General features: G+C 44.4%; 1 protein-coding gene across 1 annotated transcript in view; it reads right to left on the bottom strand.

Moving 5' to 3' along the window:
- ZCCHC24 (zinc finger CCHC-type containing 24) overlaps nucleotides 1-18,300 on the bottom strand; it is a 138,094-nt gene that overhangs the window by 85,515 nt on the left and 34,279 nt on the right. The window lies entirely within an intron of this gene.

The following is an 18,300-nucleotide window of genomic DNA, read 5'->3' as shown; positions in this document are numbered from 1 at the left end:
AAAACACCCCCCGAGGGGTTTTAGGGATGTCTTACCCCCACAGTATTTGTTTCCAGAGAGTAAGTCATCTATGTACCAAGTTTGGTTGAAATTGCTTGAGGTGTTCCAGGGTCATGCTGGAACATACATACCCACAGCTGTATATACTGTATATAAATATAAAAAGCCATATTTGAAATCGTGACAGTTGCAATCATAGCGACATGTTAGATCAATCAAAGCAGAGGGCAGGAAAAGAAACAATGGATGGATATGAGCTAAAGACAGATTTAACTTCGAACTAAGGAGGAACTTAGAAGGTCCATCTGGCAGGACCCAGAAGAAGGGCCTTCTCCATGGTGGCTCCCTTCCTTTGGAACATCATCCCCACAGTGATTAGATTTACTGAGGGGTGAAATCCAGCAGGTTCTGACAAGTTTTGGAGAACCGGTAGCGAAAATTTTGAGTAGGTCAGAGAATCGGCAAATGCCACCTCTGGCTAGCCCCAGAGTGGGGTGGAAATGGAGATTTTGCAGTATCCTTCCACTGCCATACCCAACAAGCCACGCCCACCAAGCCATAACACATCCACCAAGCCCACGCCCACATAACCAGTAGTAAAAAAATTGAATTTCACCACTGGATTGACTCCCTTTTTTTGATCCTCTTTTGCAGGCCCCGAAAACCTGATTTTGCCCCACAGGGCTAGGGAATGATCTAAAGTGAGATGGAGCACATCAAGTGGCTCGTTTGGTTGATTGTTGTCACTGGGGGTGTTTTATTGCTTGCATATTGGGTTTTCATTCTTGGTAAGCTGCCCAGAGTCACAGAGAGTGACTGGACCACCATATCAATTCAATAAACAAACAAATAAATAAAACTTCCTGACCATGAAAGCAATTCATCAATGGGATGGTCTGCCTTCTGGTATTTGAAGGTCCTCCATCACTGGAGGTTTTTAAGAAAAGATTGACTAGTCATTAGCCCGGAATGGTATAGGAGGGTTGGAATAAAGGACCTCGAAGGCCCTTTCTAATCCTGTAAATCTTTGTTCTATGATAATCGAAGGATAGACAGAATTTACTTTTCTGACTCTCATCAAAAATCCAATGAATAAAATCAAAGCAGGGGCCCAGTTTGTAACAAATCTGCGACGGGATTTTAGTAACTGAGCTGAGTTCAAGGCTTTCTTGCCCACTACTTATTTGTAAACCAGGGGTGTCAAACTCAAGGCCCAGGGGCCAGATCTGGCCCATAAGGTGCTTAGATCTGGCCCACACGGCCACCCTGAAAACAGTGAAGGACCGGCCCGTGGTGCCTCTGCCAGTGAAAATGGAGCTTGGGAGGGCCACATGAAGCCCCTGTGAGCTCCATTTGCATTGGTTGAAGGTGGCAGGACACAGTCCCAGCCGAAAATGGAGGTTGCGAGGGCTGTGAATGGCCTCTGAACTCCATTTGCACTGGCAGAAGGTTGCAGGAGGCTGTCACAGCCGAAAAAGGAACTCAGGAATCCGTTTTCGCGGACAGAGCATTCGGGCTGCCACAGGTGCCCCCAACACGAGTGACATCCTGCTGGCCACACTCATCCTGGTCATGCCTACCCCTACTCATGAGGTCAAACACAAGCCTGATGTGGCCCTCAATAAAATTGAGTTTTACACCCCTGTTGTAAACAGAGCTTTAACAATATATGTAACTGCATCAAACAATCACTGCCCATTCTATTATACCAGAAGTTCATGCTTCATTGCCATGATAGGCGTGTTACAATATTCCCTTGGGCTGGGGGGGGTTGCAGTTAGGGGTGGGTGGGATTGCTGTTAATTTTGAGCTTGCAACAGCCAATGTAAATTGCACCAGACGTCTCCCGGTGGTCGACATAGAGAGACCATTTAGGCCAACAGGCAAACATTTCTTTGGCTGAAATAAGTAAGATGGGCCTTCCTCTCCCCATTTATCTGACTTCAGGCTGAGGATTATGGGCATGGAATCTCTCCCACCATCTGCAAGTCCCCAGGAAGAAGAATGAATTGGTGCATTCAGGAAATGGGAAATCAACACTATTCAGATACAAACGACTATTATTTGATGCTCTTGCTTTCAACAATCCTGGTGTGGTTAGAAGTTTGACGAGAACCATTTTTTAAAAAAAATTGCATAGACACACACAAACACACACACACACACACACACACACCAGGACATTCTTGGCACCCAAAGCTATTGAAAAAAAAATGACATTTTAAAACGCCAGGAAAGGTCAAACACGTAAAATAAGTAATTGCTTATTTGTGGCGGGTTAAAACGGCCTTAAACCCTCTATTCTGAATTTTATTTTATTTTTTAAAAAAAAAACCATACAGAGAAGTTAAATCCACATCTGTTTTTGTTTTCTTCCTGCAGAAAACTTGTGGTCATTTAACTATTCCTTGTTAATTGCTCCCTGGCTCCCCCCCCCCACCACCACTTGCTCTGGGATGCCTGCTGGCTTTAGTGCCAGTTCAAAGTCAGGAGGGGAAAAAAGGATCTTGTCTTTCCAGGATATTCCTCTCTGTTTGCAAAACTTTGCCCAAGTTCCAGAGGAGGTATTCAGCCGGTTGGGACCAGTTCACCCAAACCAGTAGTGGAAATCACGGGCGAGCCCGTCCATCTACCCCGGCTCTATGCCATCCTATTTATGCACATTTTCAAGCCATGTGCATGCGTGCAATCCACACGCATAAGCAAAGTACATGCACAGACAGTCTTGCGCATGCAATGATGCATGCACTCACATTTGCTAACTGGTAGGGAAAGTAAGTGAATACCACCTCTGACAAGGCCTAATATAAAAATGCACTTCCTTACGAATGTATTCAAATTCTGGCTGAATTGAGAAATTAAAATCCTGAGAATTAAAAGAAGGGCGAACTTACTGAAAGTGCCAAATCTTTCCTCTGTCAAAGACATCCAAGAGTAGATAAATATAATTTTCCCAAGAGGCCACACGAGAAACCGGAAGTGTTGTGGAGGACCGAACCAATAGGACCAAGACATTATTGTGAAGGTGTGTAGGAGCGTGCACACATAAGCGTACATTGGGGGGGAAAATAGCTGTTGCCTTCAAAATAAAAGCAATGCAGTTATATTGCAAGCATGCAATTCAATGGTTGAATTGTCTCGCAGCGAGTTGTCCTATGGCGGGTTGACCATTGCAAATTGGCTGTGGTGAGTTGTCCCATTCCGGACAGTCATAGCCCAGATGTGGTCCATAAAATGCTGATGTCTGTTCTATGCTCACTACAAGAACAGATACAAATGGACACTCTGCTAGAGAAATGTTTGGCCAGTGGTAATGGATACCTGTGAAAGATAAACCTGAAAAAGCAGCCATTAAGGATCTGGGGAGCGTTACTCATGGTTAATCCACACCAATGTGAGGATGGGACATCTCTGATTTGGGGATAGGATGGAGGAATGGGTGATGTCTTCAACTCACATCAGCTTTTGTCGGAAGTCCCAAAGGTGCTTTTTCAAGAGGCAACTGGACTTTCTGGTTTTTCTTTGAAGATGTTTATCTTCTCATCCAAGAAGCTTCTTCAGTTCTGACTGGATGGTGGAGGATGGAAGGATTTATATTCCTTGCAGTCATCTGGTCATTAGCAGCTCTGAGCTGAAGAAGCTTCTTGGATGAGAAACAAAACTTCTCCACAGAAAAACCAGAAACTCCAGTTGCCTCTTTAAAAGACACCTTTGGGACAAACATGATCCGGAAGGCTGAGAATGTCCATCGACTATTGTAGGAAGGAGACCTGAAATCCGAATGGTTTGGCTAGTGGGTCAAAATTAGTATCATTCCCTCTCCCTCCTAAACAAATCATTCATTAAATGGGGTGGTCCTCTAGAGCTAATGAGAGAGAGAGAGAAGGAGGGGGGGGGCAGACCAGAGGTTGGTTCCTACCAGTTCGCACCTATTCGGTAGAACCGGTTCGTCAAATCTACTGGACTGGTTAGAAGAGGTTCCACCAGTGGACCCGGAAAGCAGGCCACACCTACAGAAGAGGTTCCAAATTTTTTGAAACCCACCACTACTAAAGGGTTAGAGGTGCAAGGATCTTGTAACTTGACAGCTTTAAGACTTGCATGCTTCAATGCCAGATTTCCTAAGCCAACGTGACTGGAGGAGGAATTCTGGGAGTTGAAGTCCACAAGTCTTAAAGCTGTCTGGTTTGAAGACCCCTAGTTTTTTTTTCTAAAGGGTTAGGGGTGCAAGGATCTTGTAACTTGACAGCTTTAAGACTTGCATGCTTCAATGCCAGAGTTTCTGAATAGCTACTTGGACCGACCTAAATACTAATTCATAATTTCATATCTGGTCACATGGGCGGCAAGCCACTCCCATCCGGTCACATGGGTGGCAAGTCACTCCCACAAAGGAGGCCACACCTACAGAGTAGGTTCAAACAATTTTTGAAACCCACCACTGGGGCAGACAAAAGCCAGACTTCTGGTGTCTTCCCTCCCTCTTGCTTTAATTCCTTTGTTTCCTGATTTTGTTTTTACTGATTCAGCAATTGAACAAGGAAGTGTTGGGTTACTTCTTGCTTTCTCTTATTTCTTCCACACTAAGGGAAATAAAAGGGGAAGGCAGTGAATGAAATAAATAAGGATGGCTATCACAACAAGAGTTCTGGGTTATCAGCATGGACAGGTTGTGATGGCAGATATCTCCAAGAGATAAAATCAGCCACAATGTTAAAAAAAAGATGTGGAGACTCTAGACAGAGTGCAGAGAAGAACCACGAAGATGATTAGGGGACTGGAAGCTAAAACTTAATGAAGAACGGTTGCAGGAACTGAGTACGTCTGGTTTAATGAAAAGAAAGACTAGGGGAGACATGATAGCAATGTTCCAATATCTCAGGGGCTGCCACAAAGAAGGGGGGGTCAAGCTATTCTCCAAAGCACCTGAGGGCTGTACAAGAAGCAATGGGTGGAAACTAATCAAGGAGAGAAGCAACCTAGAACTAAGGAGAAATTTCCTAACAGTTAGAACAATTAACCAGTGGAACAACTTGTTTCCAGAAGTTATGGATGCTCCAACACTGGAAGTTTTTAAAAAGAGACTGGATAGCCACTTGTCTGAAATGGTATTGGGTTTCCTGCCTGAACAGGGGGTTGGACTAGAAGACCTCCAAGATCCCTTCCAACTCTGTTGTTCTATTCTGTTATGCTCTGTTAGCCTCTTTTGGCTCTTTAGAGTTAGCAGGATTAATTTCACAGACAGTTTGATTTGCTCCTTTCTTCTCTTCGGTCTTTGTTTTTCTTATTTTTGGCCAGTGGAAGGACACTAGTTTCATCTTGAGTGGTAGGGAATAAAATGGAGAACCTTCCATGGTTTTTGTATACTATAGACAATTAAAACTTTTGCAAGAAAAGGAAGCAACATCTGTCTGAACTTCCTCCCGAACTCAACCAATTTATGGTTTATTTGAAGATTTATTTTAGGACCACAATTCTAAGAAGCTCAGTGAAGTTCCATTAAGTAGGACTCAAGAACTGGAGACTAGATTGAAAAATGTAATCTGCTCCATTTGACTTTACGAAGATCACCATTCCTTTTTCGTCTATTGATTTTTCAAGACAAGTTTAACTGAGGTGTTGTGCAGAGTGCAGAAAGGAAGAGCGCCTGTCAAAATATTTAGCGTGCAGGCAGTCCTCAACTTATGACCATAGTTGAGCTCAACGTTTCAAATGCTAAGTGAGACATTCGTTAAGTGAATTGCCCCATTTAACCACTGCGCCACCTCAGAGCCGAGGTGGCGCAGTGGTTAAATGCAGAACTGCAGGCTACTTCAGCTGACTGCAGTTCTGCAGTTCGGCTGTTCAAATCTCACCGGCTCAGGGTTGACTCAGCCCTCCATCCTTCCGAGGTGGGTAAAATGAGGACCCGGATTCTTTTTTGGGGCAGTATGCTGACTCTGTAAACCGCTTAGAGAGGGCTGAAAGCCCTATGAAGCGGTATATAAGTCTAACTGCTATTGCTATTGCTACAACCTTTCTTGCTATACAACTAAGAGTTGAGGTGGCGCAGTGGTTAGAGTGTGGTACTGCAGGCTACTTCTGCTGACTGCCGGCTGCCTGCAATTTGGCAATTCAAATCCCACCAAGCTTTCCATTCTTCTGAGGTGGGTAAAATGTGGGGCAATTTTGGGGGGCACTAGGCTGACTCTGTAAACCGCTTAGAGAGGGCTGTAAAGCACAGGGAAGCGGTATTTAAGTCTAAGTGCTATTGCTATCTGTTAAGTGAATCACTGCAGTTCTTAAGTTAGTAACGCAGTTGTAAAGTGAATCCTGGCTTCCCCATTGACTTTACTTGTCAGAAAGTCACAACAGGCAGGGGTGTTATTTGCTTACCTTCCCTACTGGTTCACAAATGTGAGCAGGTGCACGGGTGCCACCTCCCTGCCTGCGCTAATCCTTCCGTGCCCTTTCACTAAAAAAGTGCCTAAATGGGATTCCATAGAGCCAGGGGTGGGCAGGGCCACCCACAATTTCCATTATCGGTTCGGTTGAACTGGTTGAAAATCACCTCTGATCACAGGACCCCGGACACTGCAACCGTCATAAATACATGCCATTTGCCAAATGCTTAGATTTTGATCATGTGACAGTAGGGATGCTGCAACGGTCCTAAAAGTGAAAAATGGCCCTAACTCACTTCTTCCATTAAATGAATGATTGTAAGTCAATGACCACCGGTATTCCTTGACTGTGGTGTCCTAATTTTCTTGCCAATGAAGATAAAGCAATTCATGTTACAGTATTTTGATCTTCTTTTAAAGTTTCAGGTCAGTTTCAGACAAATACCATATTTTTCGGAGTATAAGATGCACCTTTCCCCAACCCCCTTAACGGAGCGTGGAAATGTTGGTGCATCTTATACACTGAATACAGCCATTTTTTGCCTCCCGAAGCCCCGCCCCCACATCCCATTTTTCTGAAAAATGAGGAGTTTTTGCCTTCCTCCAGCCCCCAGGAGCACTCTGCAGGTTTCAGCAGGGCTGGGGGAAGACAAAAATGCCTCAGTTTTTGCAAAAAATGGCTCATTTTCTGCAAAAAACGGGAGTCTTTTCCCTTCCCCCAGCCCTGCTGAAGCCTGCAGAGTGCTCCTGGGGGGCGCGGAGGACAAAAACATTTTTTTTTTCTTATTTAACTCTACGAAATCTTGGTGCGTCTTATACACCGGTGCATCTTATAGTCCGAAAAATACAATAATTGGTTGCTGAGAGAAAACAAAAGGAAACTAGTTTATAAAGAGAAAAGCAAATGTGAGACAAATATTCCCTTTGTAGTCCTCAAAGGCTCAGTAATATCTCTCTCTCAAACTGGTGAATAGAAGGACAAGTAAGTAGAGCAAAGGGAGGTTTTGGATCCACTTTCCAAAAGGAGCCAGCCAAACTACTGGTTCTAATACCAGGGTGACAAACTCAATTTCAATGTGGGCTGCATCAGAGTTGTGTTTGACCTGGGGGGATGGGGAGTGGACAACGCTGTGGTGGGCATAGCCAGCTTGACGTCACTTGTGTCAGGGGAACCTGTGGTGGCCCAAGTGCTCTGCCAGTGAAAATGGGCTTCTAAGCATGCAGCCCTCCCAAGCTCCATTTTCACTAGCAGAGGCACCATGGGCCAATTCTTCACTGTTTCCAGGGAGGCCCTATGGCCCAAATCTAAGCATCCCACAGGCCGTATCCAGCCCCTGGGCCTTGAGTTTGACACCCCTGTTCTAATCGAAGAATCTATGTAGCTTTGTTTCTCTTTGGAAACCCCGTCTGAATTTTGTACTCAAAAAGTGCGGGGAAAGCAAAACCTTAACTTTTGATGATTAGATTGACTTTGTTCTTAAGGAAGTGACTTGAAATCTTTAGAAATGTGAAGCAAAAGGCTGAGGTTGCGACTTTTTTTTTGCACTCCTGTGGAATAAATAAATAGGAAGTCACTATTTTTGAGTATGTTCTTGCTGTCTGCCAAGTTTGACGGTTTTCTTGAAGATGTTTCGTTGCCCAGCGATAACCTCCTTTGGGCTAGAAGGAAGAGGGTTTTACTCTTCTTTGTTTTCTCTTTCTTTCTTTTTTACTTTCTCTCTGTCTCTCTGTCTCTCTTTAAATTTTCTCAATTCTTGTTTCTATTTGTATTTTATCTTTTAAAAAAATTACTTTTCAAAGCATAAGGTAAAGGTTCCCTCATACATATGTGCTAGTCGTTCCTGACTCTAGGGGGCGGTGCTCATCTCCGTTTCAAAGCCGAAGAGCCAGCGCTGTCCGAAGATGTTTCCGTGGTCATGTGGCCGGCATGACTAAATGCCAAAGGAGCACGGAACGCAGTTACCTTCCCACCAAAGGTGGTTCTGATTTCTTCTACTTGCATTTTTACGTGCTTTCAAACTGCTACGTGGTCCTAGGGATTCGAACCACCGAACTGCTGACCTTTCTGATCGACAAGCTCAGTATCTTAGCCACTGAGCCCCCGTGTCCTGTGTTCCAAGCATATCCTGAGTTCATACATGCCTGCAGGTGTGCAATTCTCAGATGGATAACATTGAGTGCTTACAGGTGGATGCTACAGTCACAAAACTGCAGTTGTTGATATCGTTCAGTCTCTAAGTCATGTACAACACTTTGTGATCCAATGGATTGTAGACCACCAATCTCCCCCTCCCCCTGTCCTCCACTGTCTTCTGGAGAGTGCCCAAACTCATGTTCATTGTGTCAATGAATCATCTCCTCCTCTGCCATCCCCCTCTTCTTTTGCCTTCCATCTTTCCAAATCTCTGGCCCTTTTCCAAGGAGTCCTCTCTTCTCATTAGGTGGCCGAAGTATTGAGCGTCAGCTTTCACTATCTGTCCTTTCAAAGAAGGGTTGATTTCATTTAGGATTGACGGATTGGATCTCCTTGTAGCCCAAGAGACTTCCAAGGGTCTTCTCTAACAACACAATTCGAACGCATCAATTCTTTGGCACTCAGCTTTCCTTATGGTCCAACTCTCACAGCTGTACATTATTAGCAAGAAAACCATACCTTTGTTGGCAATGTGATGTCTCTCCTTTTTAGTATGCTGGCTAGGTTTGCCATAGCTTTCTTCCCAAACATTTTTTTTAATGTCATGGCTGCGGTCACCCATCTGCAGTGATCTCGGAGCCCAAGAAAACAAAATCAGTCACAGCTTCACTTTCATACCCTGAATCAATTTGAAAATGTCACGTCAAACGTTCCTTGATGTTTAGAAATGTTCAAAGCGTGCTCCTTAGAAGCATTGAGTCTCGGCATGGGATGGTGATTCCAGTAATGGATGGAAGCTTGCCAGAGGGAACTTGTCAACCTGGAAATAAGGAGGAGGTTTTTTTCCCCCTAACAACTAATTAACGGAACGGCTTGCTTTCAGAAGTTGTGAGTGCTCCATCAATAGAGGTTTTTAGTAAAAGATTGGACAACCATTTATCCAGGATGGGCAGGCGGTTGGACTAAAAGTTGGACACTATGCCATTTTTCTGCAGGGTGGATTTGATTTAAATCACAATTTAAATCATGAATTAAAGCAGTAGTAAAAAGGCTTGATTTGAATCAATTCGATTTAAATTTTTAAAGAGCAATTGTCATCTTTTTCCCGCAGCGCCTTCTCCTCTGACCTGTGATTTGACTCACAGACGGTCCCAATATTGTAGCATATACAGCAGGGGTGAAATCCAGCAGGTTCTGACAGGTTCTGGAGAACCGGTAGCAGAATTTTTTAGTAGTTCCCAGAACTGGCAAATGTCACCTCTGGCTGGCCACAGAGTGGGGTGGGAATGGAGATTTTGCAGTATCCTTCCCCTGCCACACTCACCAAGCCTAAACCTAACCCTAAACCTAACCCTAAACCTAACCCTAAACCTAACCCTAAACCTAACCCTAAACCTAACCCTAAACCTAACCCTAAACCTAACCCTAAACCTAACCCTAAACCTAACCCTAAACCTAACCCTAAACCTAACCCTAAACCTAACCCTAAACCTAACCCTAAACCTTACCTTAACTTAAATCGCGCTTCTGTCGGTGCGCTGTTATCGGCACGCTGTTGTCGGCACGCTTTTGACATCGCGGTTTTAGCGCCGCGGTTTTGTCGGCGTGCTTTTGACGTTCGCGGTTACGTTGTGCCACGCGCCCACAGAACCAGTAGTAAAAAAAATTGAATTTCACCACTGATATAGAGCCTCATGCTACATAATTAAGCTAAACTAAACTAATTTCATGCTGAACAAACTAAATTATAAATGTATCTTAAATAGAAAACTACCTTTAGATAAATATTTACTCCAAAAGCATTTTATTAAAATAAATTTGATAAAAATTTAAAAATCTAATTTAAAATTTAAAAATCTGATTTAAAAAAATTCATCGATTTTTATCCGCCCTCTTTTTCCTACGTAATAACCATTGTGGTTCACTTAAAAAAAGTTACATATGTGATGTTTATGTAAACAGAAAAGAAACAGAAGCCCTTGTTGGTTTACATGTTGCTCAGTAGTTGGGATTCACTTCCCTTCCCTACCAGTTTGCAATTGTGAGCACACGTATCTACGCATGTGCGCCGCCTTCTGCACGTGCGCAGTGCTTGTGCATTACATCAGGTCGTGTGGGCAGAGCCTCCCGCAGCCGCCGCTATCAGTTCGCCCAAACCGGAGAGAACCAGCTGAATACCATCTCTGATGTTTCTCCTTCAAAACTGACCACTTCATCTAGCGATGGATTGATGTGAGGTTCGCGGTAGGCAAGGAGGAGCAATTTAACTCCGCTTCTCCAAAAAGTGCCCAGAGAGCTTCTTTAGGAGCTTGGCAGTCACCTGAGACCAAGAGAGTCTGCTCTTGTGTTATTACTCTTTGCAATCTCAGTTTGACCATAGACTATCGACATACTTGGCAACCCTCCTGCTGTCCTTCAGATGAACCTCACTCCTAGCTCTTCCTGCTGTTTGCCTGGCATTGCCTGCTTCCTTTCCCCTTCTCAAACAGACTTCTCTCCTGCATTTTGGGTTATAGTTTGTGCACTGGGAAACATCATGGCCCCATCCTTCCTTCTCGTGAGCCAGGTATGCATCCAGTTTTGGTCACCACAGGGGTGGGTTCCTGCCAGTTCTAACCTCTTCTACAGAAGATTTTCCACAAATCTACAGTGCCGTTTAGAACCGGTTCCAGCTCCCTCCCCCCGTCCATCCGCATATCATCAAGATGAAGAGTGAGAGGAGGAATTCTGGGAGTTGAAGTCCACAAGTCTTAAACCTGTCAAGTTTGAACACCCCTGGGGTTTTTGTTTTCTACAGGGTGTTTGTTTTCTGCGAGGGTTTTGTTTTCTACAGGGTGTTTGTTTTCTGCGAGGGTCTTGTAACTTGACAACTTTAAGACTTGCGTGCTTCAAATGCCAGAGTTTCTGAGCCAACATTTTAGTTGGTAAGCAAAAGCGTTGTTAAGTGAGTTTCACCACATTTTACAAGTTGATCACTCCCACCCAGTCACATGGCTGGCAAGCCACTCCCACCAGGTCACATGGCCAGCAAGCCACTCCCACCCAGTCACATGAGCGGCAAGCCACCCCCATAAAGCAGGCCACACCTATAGAAGAGGTTCTAAAAAAATTTGAAACCCACCACTGGGTCACCAGACTATAAAAGAGATGTTGAGACTCTAGAAAAAGTGCAGAGGAGAGCAACCAGGGTGATTAGGGGGATTGGAGACTAAAACAGATGGAGAATGGTTACAGGAACTGGGCATGGCTAGTCTAGTGAATAGAAGGACCAGGGGAGACATGATAGCAGTCTTCCAATATTTGAAGGGCTGCCACAGAGAGAGGAGGGGATCAAGCTATTTTCCAAAGGATCTGAAGGCCAGATGAGGAATAATGGAAACTGAACAAGGAGGGAAACAACCTGGAATTAAGGAGAAACTTCCTGACAGTGAGAACAATCAGCCAATGGAACAGAAGTTGCCTTCAGAAGTTGTGGGAGCTTCATCACTTGAGACTTTCAAGAAGAGATTGGACTGCCATTTGTCTTCTGCTTGAGTGGGGGGTTGGTCTAGATGACCTACAAGGTTTCTTCCAACTCTATTAATCTGTTAAGGTGTGGTCTTCCTGATTAAGACAGAGACAGTGATTGTAAGGCCGAGCCAGGGTCACCACATGGTCAATCAACCCACAACCAAGTGGGTGAGACACCCATTCTTAACATTAGCTGGAATTGGAAAACTCCTACTTATGAAACCATAATAGAAATATTTCTGGCCTGCTTGACTAAGTCTTGGTTATCTGCAGTTGTCTCCTATGATTTATGGGGATTGCATTGAGATCATCCCTCTTGAAGCTATATTGCAGGAGGGAAATTCATCTTTGGCAAGAAAACCACCAGAGGAAGTGTTAGAGATGTCAACCTACTGGGAGCCTTCCAAAACCCTTTCTCCACCTCTGCAGGCTGATTTTACTCACACGCCCTTACTCACACATGTTCCTGTTATGCACACACAAAGAAAAGAAAGTTTTTCAGGGCAATGTTCCATTTCAGAAGAGGAAACTCAAACATGGTTAATGGTCTCTGTGTAACTGACTATGTCAGGGATGCGGTGGCTCAGTGGCTAAGATGCTGAGCTTGTCGATCAGAAAGGTCACCAGTTCGGTGGTTCGAATCCCTAGTACTGCATAACCAAGTGAGCTCCCGTTACTTGTCCCAGTTTCTGCCAACTTAGCAGTTCAAAAGCATGTAAAAATGCAAGTAGGAAAATAGGAACCACTTTTGGTGGGAAGGTAACAGCCTTCCGTGTGCCTTTGGCATTTAGTTATGCCAGCCACATGACCACAGAGACGTCTTCCGACAGCGCTGGCTCTTTGGCTTTGAAACGGAGATGAGCACCGTCCCCTAGAGTCAGGAACAACTAGCACATATGTGCGAGGGGAACCTTTACCTTTACTTAACTGATGTTGGTTTCTTTAAGTTGGAAGAAAGTTAGGTTTTAAAAAAATGGGCAAAGAGCCAGATTAAGATCCAAATTGGAACCATCAGCAGAAAATATTACTTCCCCCACAACTGTGTGGAAAGATATCACTCAGAAAGATGCTTCAAACATGCATTTTATTGTTCTCTTTTCTTCCCAAACCTATATAGAAGAACAGAGTTGGAAGGGACCTTGGAGGTCTTCGAGCGCAACTGCCTAACATGCCACCAACTTGGGCACCTTCAAAAAGGCTATTTAAGAAAAAAATTCATGGAAAGTTAGGTGGGATGAGATTAGGGAGTAGAAAGGCGTTCTTGCAATCAATCAATCAATCAATCAATCAATCAGAATAAAGCTGGAAGGGACCTTGGAGGTCTTCTAGTCCAACCCCCTGCTCAAGCAGGAGACCCTATTTCATTCCAGACAAGTGGCTGTCCAGTCTTTTTCTCAAAAACCTCCAGCAATGGAGCACCCATAACTTCTGAAGGCAAGCTTTTCCATTGGCTGATTGTTTTTCACTCTCAGAAAATTTCTCCTTAATTCCAGGTTGCTTCTCTCCTTGATTAGTTTCCATCCATTGCTTCTTGTTCTGCTTTCTGGTGCTTTGGGATATAGTTCTTTGTGGCAGCCCCTTAGACATTGGAGCACTGCTATCGTGTCTCCCCTGGTCCCCCTTTTCACTAGACTAGATATATCCAATTCCTGCAAACGTTCTTCATATATTTTAGCCTTCCCCCCCCCAAAAAATTTTGCTGGAATTTTGGTGGGCTTGGTAGACCTACCAAAAGGATAAATTATTGCATATCTCAGCAGAACTGGATTAAGAGGGGGGGGAATTAAGAATGTGTGTAAAAGATGATTGTCACTCATATGCATTTCATTCAAAAATATGCCAAATTCATGCCTCATTGAATTTTTGATGAAGACATTAGTCAGTATCTGTGTAAACATTGAAGTTATCCATGGATTAGGTAGCTGGTTTTTGTTTAACTTTTTAAAAACAATGTGTATATAACTTTATGCAGTTGATTAAAACAATATTTTTACCCTTTTATTATTGCCGTCAGCTGCTCAGCGTTGTACTTCACAAAACAGGTGGCCATGTCAATATTTTAAATAAAACAATTCCACATTACAAGCCTCCCCGGGGTATGTGGGCAGACTACAATTCATTTCAGATATTAATGGGTGCTCCATCATTGGAGGTTTTTAGGAATATACTAGACAGTCACTTATCTGAAATAGTATAGGTTCTCCTGCTTGAACAGGAGGCTGGACTAGAAGACCTCCAAGGTCCCTTCCTATTCTATTCTATTCTATTCTAGTCTTAATCTAGTCTAGTGCTTATTCTATTCTATTCTATTCTATTCTATTCTACTCTACTCTACTCTATTTCTTGTTCTGTTCTGTTCTATTCTATTCTATATTAATACACTGCATACACCTTGATGTTGCAAATTCTTGCTTTCTTTCAAAATATGCTCAGTGCTGACAAAGGATAGAAAGCTAATTCCTCAGGTGGCTGGGCTCACCCATAAAAACCAATCCCAGATTTAATTGACATACCACCAGTGTGCTGCAAATGTAAACCGATATATTACCATATATGGTGGACTTGTCCAATGGCAAAAAAATATTGGTTAAAGATAAAAAGGTGGTTAGAAGAAATGATAGCACAAAGAGGTTTAAAACCAGAATTGTTCTTATTAGGTATACTACTGGGGAAATACGACAAAAGGATTGTACATTTATTATATAATATAAAGTTTTCAGTAGGCTGCAGGAAGGCCTGCTAGGCCCAAAAGGGGGTGCAGGGTGATGGTGCGGCGCCCCCTCACCCCATGGCCCAATTTTGTTCCCAGGAGGCTGCAGGGAGGCTTACAAGGCCCAAAAGGCACAGGGGGCAGTTGCGCATGTATGCACAAGATGGTGGGGGGGGCACGGGGGGAGGTCATGCACACGTGCACAGGGAGGGGTCGCACACACATTTCATTATGGGTGTGGGCGTGCAGGTGCTCCTTCTGCCGGCCAGCTGATTTTTGAGTCTCTGCTAGGAGACGTGTGTGCATGCGCGGGGCTGGGGGAATCATGTGCGTATGCATGGGGGGTGGTCGAGCACATGCGTGGGGGTGGGGGATGCGGCGCCCCCCACGTTTGGTTCAGGGAGGCTTTGCTAGCACCAAAATGGGGGATGGGGAGTGTGGCAACCCCCCACCCCCAGTTTTGGTGCTAATAGGCCTCCCTGAAGCCTCCTGGGACCAAAAACGGGGGGAGGGAGGTGTGGCACGCACCCGTTTTTGGTATCAGGAGGGAGGGCTGCTAGCACCAAAACTGCTAGCACCAACACACACACACACACACAGACACACACACACACATATATATATGCATAACATTACAAGTAATATTATCATTGGATTATATCTGATTACAGATTAAATTGTTTAGAGCAACTAGAAGTGAAGATTACATTGTATATATTATGAGAATAATCGCTATGTCTAACATTATGTATATTCAAAAGAGATTTGATACAGATAGTACACTGTCGGTGCATGGAAACATGATGTATAACAAAGAAAAAGGTATAATAAAAAATAATTAATATTATTAATTTAATTTAAATTTAATTTAAATTATACAAACACACACACACACACACACACACACACCCCTTTAAGATATGATTTGTTGCACACGCCTGGAATGAGGCCTCCGCAACCACAATGGAGAGATTTGCAAATCACACCAAGCTAAACCGAGAAACAAAGGATATTATCGCCTAATGTTATTGTACACCAAGCCAGCAGGAGATTACACAGCGGCGACATATAACAATCATCATTCTTCGATGAAAAACATTTAAACAAACAACAGCCATATTGCTGATGTAGAAGAGTCAATTAAGGGACTTTATTTTGGCCTGCAAAATCATTCAGGTTTTTTTCTTCCAAAGAGAGCTGCACGTGAGACTTCCAGATTGCATCTCGCCAATCGGTCTTTGAGGGTGGAGGGACAGCGATAGTAGGCCAACGTGTTGTGCTGAGCTCCTAATCTTGTCAAAAAGTTGTCTCCTCCTTTGGTGCCAACTTCCAGCCTAGGGGACAGCCGTAACTGAAATATAAGCCCCTGTGATTTCAGTGGAAATTATGACATCGCTTGGGCCTTCAAATTAAAGGAATGAAAATTAGGAATGTTAAATATTGCAGCCAAAACGGGTCCTTTGGGAAGGGAGGAGGCTAGAAAGGATGACAAGCCTTGGACATAGAGCAGAACAAGTCTGAGTAAGCAATTTGCTGGTGTAACCTTCACTTATCTCCTGAGTGAATGCAACCTCAGCAGATAGATATTTGAGGAAGATCAAAGCAACTGGGACAATTTGGTTACATTCCAAGCTCTTTCGTTTCTAACTCCTTGGATGGGTGGATTTCAAACATACACCCCCTGCCATCACCCCCCCAAAAGGGGGGAATTATATAAATTTGTATAAAAAGGAGTGGGGGTAGCCTGAAGAGGGGAAAAAGAGAGAGAACCCCCCCCCCCAAATTTATCTTCAAAGACTATGGTGGCAAACCTGCTGCGAATTACCTCCCAAAGACCCATTAGATCACACAGATTAGGCCCCCTCCGGTTCCGTCTACTAGCCAATGTCATCTGGCCACTACACGGGGGAAGGCCTTCTCTGTGGCGGCTCCGGCCCTTTGGAACGAGCTCCCCGCAGAGATTCGGACCCTCACCTCTCTCCAGGCCTTCCAAAAAGCCGTTAAAATCTGGCTGTGTTGGCAGGCCTGGGGTCGATGAGTTCCCTTCCCCTCTCGAATCGTGTGGCTGTTGGTTGTTTTAAATGCCCTGTACTTTTTGTTGTAGTTTTTGTGTTTCCCTTCCCCTCCTTGGGTTTGTGTGCCGCCCTGAGTCCCGCTGGGAATAGGGTGGCATATAAATAAAATGAACCTCGAACCTATGGCACACGTGCCACAAGTGGCATGCGGAGCCATCTCTGTGGGCACTCAAGCTGTTGCTCAGGTCAGCTTCACTGCACATGCGTGTGCACCTCCCACCGGTCAGCTGATTTTCAGGTCTCTGCTGGGAGATGCGTGTGCATGAGCGAGGCTGGGGGTATCATATGTGCACATGATTGGTGGGATGCGGCGCCCCCCCCTTTTGGTCCCAGGAGGCTTCAGGGAGGGTTGCTAGCACCAAAATGGGGAGTTTGGGTGCTAGCAGGCCTCCCTGAAGCCTACTGGAAGCAAAAACAGGGGGTGGGAGGTGCGGCACGGACCCATTTTTGGTGTCAGGAGGCTTCAGGGAAGCCTGCTAGCACCAAAACAGGGGTCACGTGTGCATGCACGGGGGAGTTGGGAGCACATTGGTGGAGCCTTCGGGGGCCATTGCATTATGGGTGTCAGCACACGCGCGTGTGCTATCGCGTGTGCTTTCAGCATCCGAGAAAAAAAAAGTTTTGCCATCAGTCTTCTAAGAAATGTGTAAAGGTTTCAAAATGAACCTCTGTCCTTGTGCCAAGATGTTGACATTTCAGGAAGATGTGCAATGGCATTCATTGAAGCCAGATGAGAGGGTTTGGTATTTGAGTACTGTGATTAGCCCTGGTGGCGCAGTGGCTAGAATGCAGTACTGCAGGCTACTTCTGCTGACTGCCAGCTGACTGCAATTTGGAAGTTTGAATCTCACCAGGTTCAAGGAAGGAACTTCTGTCCTTCTGAGGTCGGTAAAATGATTGTTGGGGGCAATAGGCTGACTCTGTAAACTGCTTAGAGAGGGCCGTAAAGCCCTGTAAAGCAGCATCAGATGTGGTATTCAGCAGGTTCTGACCACTTCTGGAGAACTGGTAGCAGAAATTTTGAGTACTTCGGAGAACTGGTAAAAATACCACCTCTGACTGGCGAGAGGGAGAATGGAGCTGGAAAGCAGATTAGTGGGGTGGGGAGGGAATGGGGATTTTGCAGTATCCTTCCCCTGCCACGCCCACCAATCTATGTCCACTGAACCTGTAGTAAAAAATTTGAATCCCATCACTGAGCGGCATGTAAGTCTAAATGCTAATACTATTAGAAAACCGTGCATCATTATTAAGCTTTCTTCTTTTTTATATATGGAATATCATTTGCACATGACAGCTTAGATGTCACATTTATTTCCTGTGAAAGCGATGGGTCCTATAGATTGTTTTCAGGCAGACTTAGAATAACTTTATTCTCACTTTGAATGTATACTAATTGACACACATTAAATAGAAATTCCAGTGCTCAAAGGGTCACACCTCCAAAACACACCACTATTAAATTTTCAGGCTTATGACCAGAGGTGG

The sequence above is a fragment of the Thamnophis sirtalis genome, unplaced genomic scaffold, assembly GCF_051295495.1.
Source record: "Thamnophis sirtalis isolate CommonGarterSnake01/CBP01778 unplaced genomic scaffold, rThaSir2_p1.2 scaffold_15, whole genome shotgun sequence".
NCBI classification, from domain to species: domain Eukaryota; kingdom Metazoa; phylum Chordata; class Lepidosauria; order Squamata; family Natricidae; genus Thamnophis; species Thamnophis sirtalis.
Note: the sequence above shows the minus strand (reverse complement) of the source record. Positions and strands in the feature narration are given on the sequence as shown.